Source organism: Octodon degus, unplaced genomic scaffold (assembly GCF_000260255.1).
Source record: "Octodon degus isolate 3935 unplaced genomic scaffold, OctDeg1.0 scaffold00045, whole genome shotgun sequence".
Lineage (NCBI taxonomy): Eukaryota > Metazoa > Chordata > Mammalia > Rodentia > Octodontidae > Octodon > Octodon degus.
This window is the reverse complement of record NW_004524621.1, coordinates 4,981,126-4,993,334: the sequence shown is the minus strand read 5'-3', so window position 1 is coordinate 4,993,334 and position 12,209 is coordinate 4,981,126. Positions and strand designations below refer to the sequence as shown.

Below are 12,209 nucleotides of genomic sequence, written 5' to 3'. Positions count from 1 at the left end.
TATATAAAGTTGAGTAAACATTAAATAAGAAAACTATCAAGAATAAACAGAAGCAAAACTAAAAACATAAGGTGAAGGTGAAAATCAAATTTTACATAATTCATGAAATAAAACATACAGCTAATTCTAAATAAGGCGAAATAATAGTTACAAAGAGAAAATACAGAGCAGGATGGGATATTCCAACTCAAAGCCATCACTAATCACATTAAATATAGCTGGTCTAAATATTTTAACTAAAAGCCAAGAACCACCAGATTGTATTAAAAAGCAAGATCTAACTATGTGAAGCATAAAAGGAGCACAATTTTACTCTAATGTCAATGACAAGCTAAAAGGAAAGATGTAAAAACAAAACAAAAGTGCAAACCACAAGAAATACTTTCAAAGCTGAAATAGCTAAAGCAGAGTGGACATCAAATAAAATAGATAAAATTATAGCAAGACTAACAAAATGAGACAGAAGGCACAAATTATTAACACCAGCAATAAAGCAGGAACTATCCCTGCAGATCCTAACCTTCAGACATTAGAAAACGTGAAGGGAGAAATATGTTCAACATTTTGCATATAAATTGAACACCTTAGACTAATGGACCACTTTCCCATAACAGTGAACACTAGTAATTCTCATTCAATATAAAATAGATACCTAAAGAGCCCTACAACTATAAAAATAATTAACTTTGTAGTTAAAAACATTTTACCAAGGAGCCAGCGACATCACTCAGCGAACTAAAGTGCATTCTTAGGCAAGTTTTGGCAAATGCAGGGACGTTGGTCAATCCACAGCACCACATGCTGAGCCAGTCTCATCCCCAGGGTGAGTTAAGCTGGCCGGAGTCCAAGAATGGGGCACATGCCTGTAATCCCAGCACTGGGGAGGCTGAAGGCAGGAGGATCACTGCGAGTCTGAGTTGCATAGTGAGACACTGCAACAACTAAATACATTAAAAAAAAAAAATTCACCAAAAGTGTACAAAGATGGCATCATTAATGCATTCCTTCAAGCAGTTCAATAGGAAATAAACCAAATATATCTTGTGCTCCTATAAACATTGGGCAAAAAACCCTTCCAGGCTCATTGGCTAGGTGTCAGTCCTCACCTTATTCTGCAACTAAAGACAATGCAGGGAGAACAAATTCCCTACAAAAAAGTCAGCAAACTGAGTGTCCTGATGTGTAAAAAATGAGAATAAGAACAACACAACTGGGTGAGATGGATCCTGAGAAGACGGCTGTGCATCTGGAAGCCTTTCAGTCTGCTACACTGGTGGCGGCTGGGTCTCAACTCTCCTTCCAACTGAAACTCCAGGTTCCCTCTAGCACTAGCGGGAACCGGAAGGTGCCAGCCTACAAGACTACGGAGAGTGGGTCACGAGAGCAGGCACTGGCAGGGCATTCTGAACTGGCAAGCCTGGACCCCAGGCTCCCTGAGGGTCTCTCAGAGGAGTGCTCTTTCACTGAGTCCCAACTGCATCCCTCTCTCCTCTCACAACTGTCAGGATTGCACTGTGATCTGACATCTCACCACGTTTAGGGGTCTCCCTTTTTCTTTAATTGGCATTTCCTTCAAACACTGTGCTGCCTTTTGTCTGGGAGCTTTCTTACAGATCTCCAGTTACACCTAGTCTGAAGAAGAACATACCATTGTCTCGCATAGGCACAAAAAAGCATTTGGCCAAGTTTTATCTTTTTTTTTTTTTTTTTTTTTTTTTTTTTTTTTGAACCGGGGACTGAACTCAGGCCCTTGCGCTTGCCAGGCAAGCGCTTATTCTACTGAGCCATCTCCCCGGCCCCATTGGCCAAGTTTATCTTTAACTACTGTTGTAGACTAGTAATAACTTCTTTGTCATGATAAAGCTAATGCACGAAAACTTCACATGTGACATCACACATACTGCTTGAAGGTGAGTGCCCTCCCCTCAGATAAAAGAGAGGCTTTTCCAAGCCTGCAGTCCACCTTGTAGGAGGTGTCCCAGCCAATGCAGGGCACAAGACAAAAAAATAAGATGCATGTATTGTACAAAGCTGAAAGAGAATCTGTCTTTACTCATAGGTGGCATGATAATCTACATTATAAAAATTAATCAAGAGAACATCAGAACAGGTGAATCTAATAAAGTTACAGAGTCAACACACTAAACATTATAATTTATTTCTATATGCCAACAACAACTACTGACCACTTGAGTTAGGGCTTGTGAAGAAATGGGAAGAATGGAGAAAAGCTGGAAGAAGAAAGCATAAAATGAAGCTAGAAGATTTTGATGACTTGGCTTCAGGCGACATTACAGAATTACATAGAAAAGACAGCACATTATTGGCATAATAATAGACACAGGGATCAAAGGAACACAGGCTCAAAACACAGACCCATCTACACAGGGTCCATTGATTTTTGTGAAATGTACCTAGTTAGCTCAATAGTTAAAGACTAAAAATTAAAATTAGGGTTGGAAGGTGTGGATATTCATATCAAAAGTGTAGGTATCTATATCCTGAAAAGAACCTCAATTATAACTTCAAACCACATAAACTTTGAAGTGGATTATAGTCCTCAAAGTAAAAGCTGAACCTACAGCATTTCTAAGAGAACACTCTGAAGATAATTGAACAGGCCTTGGGGCAGGCAAAAAATAATTTCATATTTTATCTAGGACACAAAATAACTGGAACCATAAAAGAAAACATTTATAAAATAAATTTCCTCTCAACTAAAATCCTTTGCCCTTCCAAACATACTATTAAGAAAATGGAAAGCCTAACTGTATTTGTGATATAGGATTTATATTTAGAATTTAGAAAGAATTCTTAGAACTCCAATGTAAAAAGACAAATGTCCCAATTAAAAATATCCAAAATATTAGAAAAGATATTTAATTCAAGAAGATAGAAAAACTGCCAATGAGCATATTCAAAATGCTTAATATTTTTGGCAGGAAAATGCAAAGAAAATCATAGATACCACTGCTCACCTCCATGATTAGCTAAGCTTAAAGGGCATTCGTATGAAAATGACACCACTAGACTTCACATACATTACTTGCAGGAATGTAAAATATTGATAACAAAGTTCTACTTTTTACATGAGATACACTCTGCTTACTAGCTTATCCTTTTATAAACCTGTATCTTGTTCCCTCATGCTAGTCTTGAAATTCTGCATTTACTTCACAACCCAAACATCCATTTCAACAACTCACAAGTTCTTCCATCTAAAGTCAGAGGAGGGATGGAAGAAGTCATTAGCCTCCTGAGAAGGACCTGCCTAAGTTTACAGAGAGTACTTGGCTCAAAGTCTAAGACAAATGTCCGGCCTAAAAGCCAAAGACAATTGTCAAGCAAGTGAGATATTTAATAGTTCCAGCTTCATTCAACAAATAGCTACTTGTGAGTAACTGAGGGGAAACCTCCTTACCCTCCACAAGAAATATCCATTGTTCATATAGCTTGGTTTGTGGTATCTCCTGAGACAGCAGCCAGGACAGAGAACACACAGAGAAAGCACTTCAGTGGGAGCAGAGGTCAGCCATCCCGGAGAAAGACACACATAGGATCTGGCTAGGATCTGTTTGGCTTTGCCCATGTTGGGTGCACCACGAAGCATATTAAACCACAAAAGCCTAGTTTTTTCCAACCAAAAACTAAAGGATAGAGTCATGGTTTTATGATAGTTATCATAAAAAAAGGAAAAGACAGATGGATCTAACTGACTCAAATTCTAATGCAAAACAGTGGAGTAGCGTGGCTGAGTAAAAGAGGGCACCACTACCCCAGGCCTCCCTGTTGGAACTCTCCAAAAGGTGCTGGCACCGCCTTCTATCATTTTGACAGCAAACAGAGCTAAGAAGCAAGGTTGTGGGAGCAACTGAGGAGCAGTGGGTGAATGGTGGAGAAACCAGAGAACAGTCCTGGAAGGACAGTCACCATGCAGGTAGATGCTGGGGACAGGTCCACACACCAGCACTGCTGCAGGGCAGCATGCTGTGATCAAGACACAGGGCAGCGAAGAAGGAAATGATGTCCAGGATCCTAGCAGAATGAGAGAAAGGACCTCCATCTGGACAGGGAAGGTGCTCAGGGCCTAGAGAAACCCAGATGACACAAGTGTCCCCATTCCTGGAGGGAGCAGGTGTATCAGGTAGGGGACAGGTGGAGGCACCTCTCACACATGCTCCCCAGTGGGCAGGGAAGACCCAACTCTCGCTCTTCCCAGCCCATGTTTCTCTGAACTTCCCCACCCTTGCTGCAACTTCTCAGCCGCCTGTCCCCACGGCCTGTGGAGTTGGCAACATGGACCCAAAACACTAGGAAAGACTTGCACGTGTGCTGAGCACAGATAGACTTGCCATTATTCCTAACAATACAGTGTGACAACTGTTGTATTTACCTAACATTTTTTGTGCAGCATAACATTTAACTAACATTTGCATAATATAGCATTTGCATATTAGCCAACATTTACAAATTACAAATCACCAAGAGAGGATTTAAAATTCAGAGAAGGGTTGCACAAAATATGGACTAATCCTTAAGCCTATTTTATATCTATTGCCTATTTTATGCAGGCAACTTGAGTGTCATGGATGTTGGTACCAAGGGGATCCTGGACTGAGTCCCTACAATAACAACCAATAGTCACACATACCACCCACTCACAGAAGGGTGTGACCACATCTCCCATGGTTGTCAGACCTGTGCACTTTTGTTCATTGCATGAGTGTGTTTTACAGCCTAAACTTCTCTCCTTAATAAAATACAGGTTGAAACTTTCTGGCACAACAGATGACATTTAAACATCTAAACCAAGCATGGGAAGCTGTTCATGCTCCATACTCATCAGGCTATCTGAAGAAACACATCTCTCAGCCTAACAGCCAGCACACTCCCTCTCATACCCCCTATAGCACCCTGCGTTGCTCAACATTTGGACCACTTTGTTTTCCTGGCTGCGCACATCTGATTCCTCCTGCTCTTCTAGGCTCAGCTCTGGACAGCTTCACTGCTTCTGGTGATGTCTTCTGCTCACCCAGGCTGCCATGATTCCCCTACCCCGACTCCTCCATCTCCCTAGTTTTCACCAATCTCTTGGACCCTGCTAACCATCTACTGCAAGCAGTGACCTGTGCCCATAGACTTCAGTGCTGTACGAGACACCTGCTAAGACCACATTGCAAACCAAATGGATGCACCCTGGCCAGCTCTTGCATTGCTGCTGCTGCTTTGCCAAAATAAGCAGACAGAGGAGGGAGCCATGACTCAAGGAGCCGCACCCCATTTCAGCACAAAATATGGCTGAACTGAACGTAATCATTTGGCAGACTCAGCCATGTTGGATAAAAGTTATCTGCAAAAGAAAATTATGAGGTTGATACTAAGGTTGAATGAGTTGCTAGACTTATTCAAATGAAAGAAAGATGTTGAAAAAGACAATATTTCATAACTGATGGAGTCTAGGTGTGGTATTATAGTACTCCCTAGTGGCTGGATTAGAGAGAAAGATGCTTTCAGAATACATTTATGACTTTTAAGAAAGGGAAAGAGAGCAATGTATAGAATATTTAAGGTATTATTATTTAATAAATATTTTATTTATAAAAGATTAATGCAAAATATTTAAATAACAGATTATACAGATTATATTCTTTTCAAGACTTACAGCATGGTAGAAATATGGTGATTTCTAAACAAACATCATAAATTTTGCAAGGAAATAGTAAATTTATGAATAGAACAGAAAATCCAATAGAACTATTTCAGAAATGTGACTAAAAGCTAGTCATTTGTCTAGTGGAATATAATAAAAATAAGAGTTAGGATATGATGAAAACAAAAAAAAAAAAACCCAGAACCTGAGAGCCGAGCATGTGTCCATGTTATGCACTCACATTTATCTTATTGATAAGAAGTGAAATGGAACCCTAATATCCAGATATTTCTGGGATTGCTCTTGGGATGTAAGACATAGGTCCATCTTAGCTTAGTAAATCATTATTGGTGTACTCAGTTAATGTCAGTCTCATCAAGAAAGAAAGCCTTTTGAAGTAGAGTCACTGGTAGACAAATTCAGTCATATGAGGCAATGTTGGAGCTTCCCCACAATAAAAAATGGAAATCTGTGTTAACATATATTATTTCATCTTTTCCTAAGAAAATTTCATGATTTCCAGTGGTAAATGCAGAAAGTGGAGTACTACTGAGTCATCCTTTTGCCTAGAATCAGCCAGTGAGGTGGCCACTCTTGTAAAACTCAACCATAGGTCTTTTATATGAACACCTCTGCTCACTCGCCTTTGGGAAGACTGCTGAGTTGAAGACCCAGTAGGAGACGCCCCCTTGGGGTAGGCACAGAAGTACTGCCAGAGATGAGGGAGGAATAAAGAAGTGCTGTGTGCATGAAGTGATTGGAAGAGAGGCTGAAATCCAGGGTACTGGATTTTAATGCATCCACCACTGATTCTGGTAAATTTTCTAGCTGAGAAGACAGAAAGCTGAGGTGGTGCAGAGGGTCAAGTGACATTCCTCTTACTATTCAGATGGTCCCTGAGACAAATCTCTGTGGAAAAATCTCATGTTTTGATCAATCAGGCAGTCTTCCTTGGAGTCTTACATGAAGATCTATACACTCATGTCTTGTAGTTTTATAGCATGTTGTAGAAGAATTTTGCAAGATTCCAGGGATGGTATTTAGTTGAGGCATGGATTATGACCCTAACAATGAAGCTTTATCTTCAATGAAGGCAAGCCTTCTTTTGGCAAAAGGAAAAAGTAGGAATGTTTTAGTAAACAATACAAACAAATGAGGAATTTGAAAACATCAAGTGAATTATTTCAATATAAATTTATAAGGCATTGCTTATGCGAAAATAGGACCACCTGCCAACATGAAAGGAGAGGCCGGGGCACAGACAAACTGATTGGGCCAGGATGAAAAAGTGATTGCTGAACTTGCAACTGTTAATAAAATATGGGAAACTGTACAGAGTGGAATGAATAGAATAAAATAAATGTAAAAGTTTCCTTAAAATAAAACATTAATATAAAAATCCTAAGAGCTATCATCAATATTCAATTTACTTTTGCAAGAAGTTTTCATAGTTGAGAACGCAAAAAGAAATACTCAAAGAAAATGGTAAAAAAAAAATCATGCAGGAGTTTGTAAAATTCTGTATTTTCAGACAGAAAGAACTCAGCATCAGGAAGTTTTGTTGAAAAGAGAATAATTCTTTAATACACATAGATGACATTATAAAAATAAGATTTAAATAAGTCTCCTAATTTCTAGGGCACCTATAAGTGGATTGAGGTTTGTTTCTATATCTAGGAGAAACTTCTATACCCCGTCATCTTATCTTTCATACCTGAGCGTAAAGTAAAAATTACATTGATATTCAAGGCCGTACCAGCTATACCGTTCACATATCCTGAAAAACGCGCCTCAAATGCATATTCCAGGCTCTCCAGGGATAAAATTAGGAACTCAGGAAAGTTTTGCATGCTTACAATAAGCTCCAATAAATATAATCATAAAAATACATGCCACTGATATATTCATAAAACTTAATAAAATCAATTTTATCACCAGCAACATCAGTGGTGCATAAATTCTGTATTATTACTACAGACACAACAAAGTGACTTGAAAAGAATTTTTACAAACAGAACAATATTACCATGAACCAAAGAATCATGCAGAACAAGAATTATATATATGTATATATACATATATATACATATATATATTTGATTAATCAGAATAAATATTGAGTACAGACCTTTCAAATCTTTACAGGAAAAATGATTATGTTCTACAATCATATAGAAAAAGTTAAGGGAAAAGGACATATCCAGAACATTAAAATAGAATTGTAAAAACATTAAGTAGAAGAATATTGAAAAATTTGATGAAATACAATATAGTGATTGATGTAATAAAGTGGGTAAGAAACCACATCTAAGTCATGTTTATTTTCATTTTATTTTTTATGTATTTAGTACAGGGTCTACAGGGTCTCACTACACAGATTGGACTTGTAGTGATTCTCCTGTTTTCAGCCTCTCAAATGCTGGTATTACAGGCACGTGCCACCATGCCTAGTCTCAATCACCATCTCAGAGCACCCTGGGGGCGGGGCCGGCACAGTGTGCTAGGGATAAAACTCTGGTTGCTGTGCCTGCATAAGCAAATGCTTTCATCCACTGAGCTATCTGGCCGGCCATTAATTTTCATTAATTAAAATGAAGTAAGTCTATGAAAGGCCAAACAGGAGCAAGTATACAAATACAGCCTTGACATAGCTCAAGGGTTGTGATTGGGGCTCTGTGATGGTATTTACCCCTTATTCCTCATAAGACTTGCTTTATTTGCTAAAATGAGCACATATTATGTTTATCATCAAGAAAATAAGATTTCTAAAAAATTTAAAGACAAAAGTGCCTGAAATCAGAGGAGAACTGGAAACATGAAGTTGAATGTCATAGAGAAAGACGAGGTTAGCACCACAGCAGGGGAGCAGGGCAGAGGACAGAGAGAAGTACACGGGTTAAACAAGTATGGGCAGCGATGTGTTGTGTTCCCAGGGCTTATGTGCCATGCCGGGATCTCAGGACTGGGGAAACAGGGACCTAGCAGACATCATCAGGGGTGAGGCAGGATCAGGTGACCCTTGTACAGCCAAGAAGTGTGGGACCAGCAGCCACCGCGAGCTGGAGAGAGGCAGGAAAGTTGTCCTCAGAGCCTTCAATGCCTGCTCCCTGCTCTCTACTCCTGAACTATGAGGCCATGAATTTCTGTCATTCTAGCCACTCACATGGTAGCACTGGGCTGAAGCAGCCCCAGAAGTCACACACAGTCTTAAAACAGAGACTGTTGGCATGCTGCACCCTCTGGCACAGCCTTACGGCACATTTCTCTCTAATTTTTAAGCTGGGATGTTAACCTGACCATCCTTTCAGCCATGAAGAAACACAAAAGAGGCTGTGCCAGGCACACTGCTTTCCTGCAGAAGGCACCTCTGTGAATGGACCAGATGTGTACTTCATGATATCTTACAGGGCTAGAAAAACATGGATTGCTAATCTCTCAGAAATCTGCCAATGCCATGGAATGGGGGGGCACTATGGCCAGAAACTTCACCTTAGGGTCTTTCTCTGTGTCTAGGCTCTTCTTTGAACTTTCCCCACACAGGGTCACATCACTGGATGCCAGGAGCAACCCACCTGTGGTATCACCAACTATTACTTCTGCACAATCAACAAGAAAGGAACCCATGTGGCAAGAAATGATTCTAAAGATGGGTGTCTCTGCGCAGTTACTGGGTCACTATGAGTGGAGCAGCTCTGTGGGAGGAACATTCCCCTCTCCAGGTCCTTCTGAGGAGGATGGGCTCATTAGAAACATGTCTAAGAGATGTCTCTGAGGCCGGGGAGGCACTGATCTTGTGCACGGTGGAAGGATGAACAGGTTCTGTGAGCAGAACATACCTTGTCCACACCATCACTGTCCTCTCCCAGTGACTCAGACCAAGAAAGGTGTGTGCAGCCTTTCCCCCACATGTGACCTGCTTGTCCCCTCAGGCATCACAGATCAACCACCACATTCCTGCTGGAGGCAGTAGAACCATGAGGAGGTGAGGTCCTGCTGGTGACAGACCTGTGGCTGTGTCGGAAGGCTCCTCGGACAGGATTGGCGTGCACCTGGACTTTCAGCCTCCAAAATGTGAGCTAAATAAATCATTTTACTTATATCATACCAGATTTATGTTCTTTGTTATAACACCAGAAAAAGACTCATGGGCACTCTGCAACATTGTCAGTTCTATAGTCCAGGCAGTCTCCACCAGTCAAAAGGAGTGGGTATTCAAAACAGAAGTTATTTCCATCCTAAAATTCCAAAATATGTATTTCCATATTTTAATCTCAACCATATTGATAGAAAACCTTATCTTAAAAGTTGCTGTACAAAGTCTAATTTACAAATTACATACATATGTGCACCTTTTACAGACAATGTCTAGCCTGGCCTCAAACCTGCAATCATCCTGCCTCAGCTTCCTGGATGCCAAATGCTGAGCTCCACCACTCTATGATGCCCAACATTATGTATTAGGATTTGTTTGGGATTTTCAATAACTTGTAAAAATAGCATCTTTAGATTTTTTTTTGGGGGGGGGCTTGTGTTGTCAAACGAAATAGGCTCCCACCCAAGATCTCTGTTTCAGATTTTCCCAGGAGACAAAAGAACTGGCTGAAACTCGACACTTCTGAGTAACCCCTCAGTGCAGGGCATAAGAGCCACCTTGGTGCTGTGGGCATCAAAGACTGCTGCCTCTTCTGGGTTTTCGCTAAGCAGCTATGGTGGCACAACTGTATCAGAAGTGCTAAGTGTCTGTGCCTGAACCAATCTGAGGAAATTAGCCCAGGTATAACCAGCACTGTTTGTCACTATTAGAGCAGGAGGTGTGATAGGCCAGATGTCGCCCTGGCAACCCCAAGGTCCACTTCTCATTCCTGCCACCTCAGACACTAACCAGCAGGGCTGCAGAGGGTGCAGGACAGTTGCTGCAGGGGTTCTGGCTTCTCATTCTGCCAGACAGCAGCCCCAGTAAGCACATGCAGGCCTTAGCCACCAGCTCAGCTCCAGCGAGGAGTGCTGAGGGACATCAAGGTTCCTTCGACAGGGACACTGAGACATCCAGCTCTGTCCATAAGCTGACTTCTAGGAGGGTGGGGCTGGGAGAAAAACAACTGAGTCTTAATCTGCCCCCATGATCACTGGTAAAGTAGCTAAATGAAGACCAGGCCTGAAAAATTCCCAGCAGACAAACAAAATGAAACAAGCAAACAAAATCAGGGCCAGCAAATGACCTTAACTATGCTTGGTTTGCAGCCATAAGCAAAACTTAACTTTAGCTATTTCTCTTTTTTCAATTTTTATTGGCATATGTTTACAATACATACTTATCCACCTTTTCTTTGGCTCTGTATATACTGGGCTTCTGTTAAAAGAGGAACCATGCGCTATTTAAACTTCTGTGTCCAATTTAGTTACTTAGCTTTGTCATCTCAAGGTGCATCCATTCTCCTACAGGTGAGCCAAATTTACCTTTCTTTCTGACACAGCATGGTGTGGAGATAGCAGATTTCCCTTATCTGTTCATCTGCTGATCGACAAGGAGGCCACTTCCAAGATGCTGCTATTAAGAGCTGTGCACCTCCAAGAAATCCTATCAAGCATGAGGTTTTGAGGGACATCGAGACACAAACTGTAATAGTATATGCACAAAACTTAAAAGTTTTAAAAACATCTTTTAGCAAATTGTAACACTACGTGGCAGTATATCAATCACTAGCCATTATTAGATCTATGCCCTTTTGTTGACTAGAAGACACTATGCTTTCTCATGAACATCTCTGAACTTCCCACCAACACACATGGCAACAATCACTAAACACTGATTCTTTCAAAGTGACAATTTTAGATGTCAAAAACAAATACAATCAAATTTTCATTTGCCTATACATGGCATTGGTACCACACTAATTCTAGTAGGCTGAATACAATGCAAGGGATAGAAAGCCTTCTCTGTCTCTATCTTTTTGTCTGTCTCTCTGTCTCTCTGTCTCTCTGTCTCTCTCTCTGTCTCTCTGTCTCTGTCTCTCTCTCTCTCTCTCTCTCTCTCTCTCTCTCTTTACCTTTGCCTCTTTCTTCCTTGTTGCTTGTGTTGTCTTATGCTCCTATGAATTTTTGCCCCTCTGCCATGTGACATTCTGCCTTGGAGACAATTGATTATGGACTGATATCTCTATAAACAATGTGTTAAATAAATCTTTCCTCCCTTTTTTTAAAAAAAAAAATAGAGCTGTGCACATAAGCATGGGTGTGCATGGGTAGAACATCTCTCTAACTCTTTGGAGAAGATAACTTAGTTCCTCTACCTGAAGATCATGTATGGACAGGCCAGGCAGACTGCCGAGTCAAGTGACATCACAGATCTCTTACGTTCCTGCCATCTTCACCATCGAAGCCCTTCCCTCCTCCCTGGGCACAGTTTCCCAGTCCCTTCTGGTCTGGAGTCACACAAGTCCTGAATGCCCACTTGCTCAAACACACTCATTACAAGTTTGTCACGTTATGGGGCATGGCTTTTACAAATGAGAATGGGTTTCTCCATTTTATGCATTTATAACAATTTCCCCAAAACATG

General features: G+C 40.8%; 1 protein-coding gene across 1 annotated transcript in view; it reads right to left on the bottom strand.

Annotated features, from left to right (window-relative positions):
* Positions 1-12,209, bottom strand: part of Dscam (DS cell adhesion molecule) — a 643,291-nt gene that overhangs the window by 334,506 nt on the left and 296,576 nt on the right. The window lies entirely within an intron of this gene.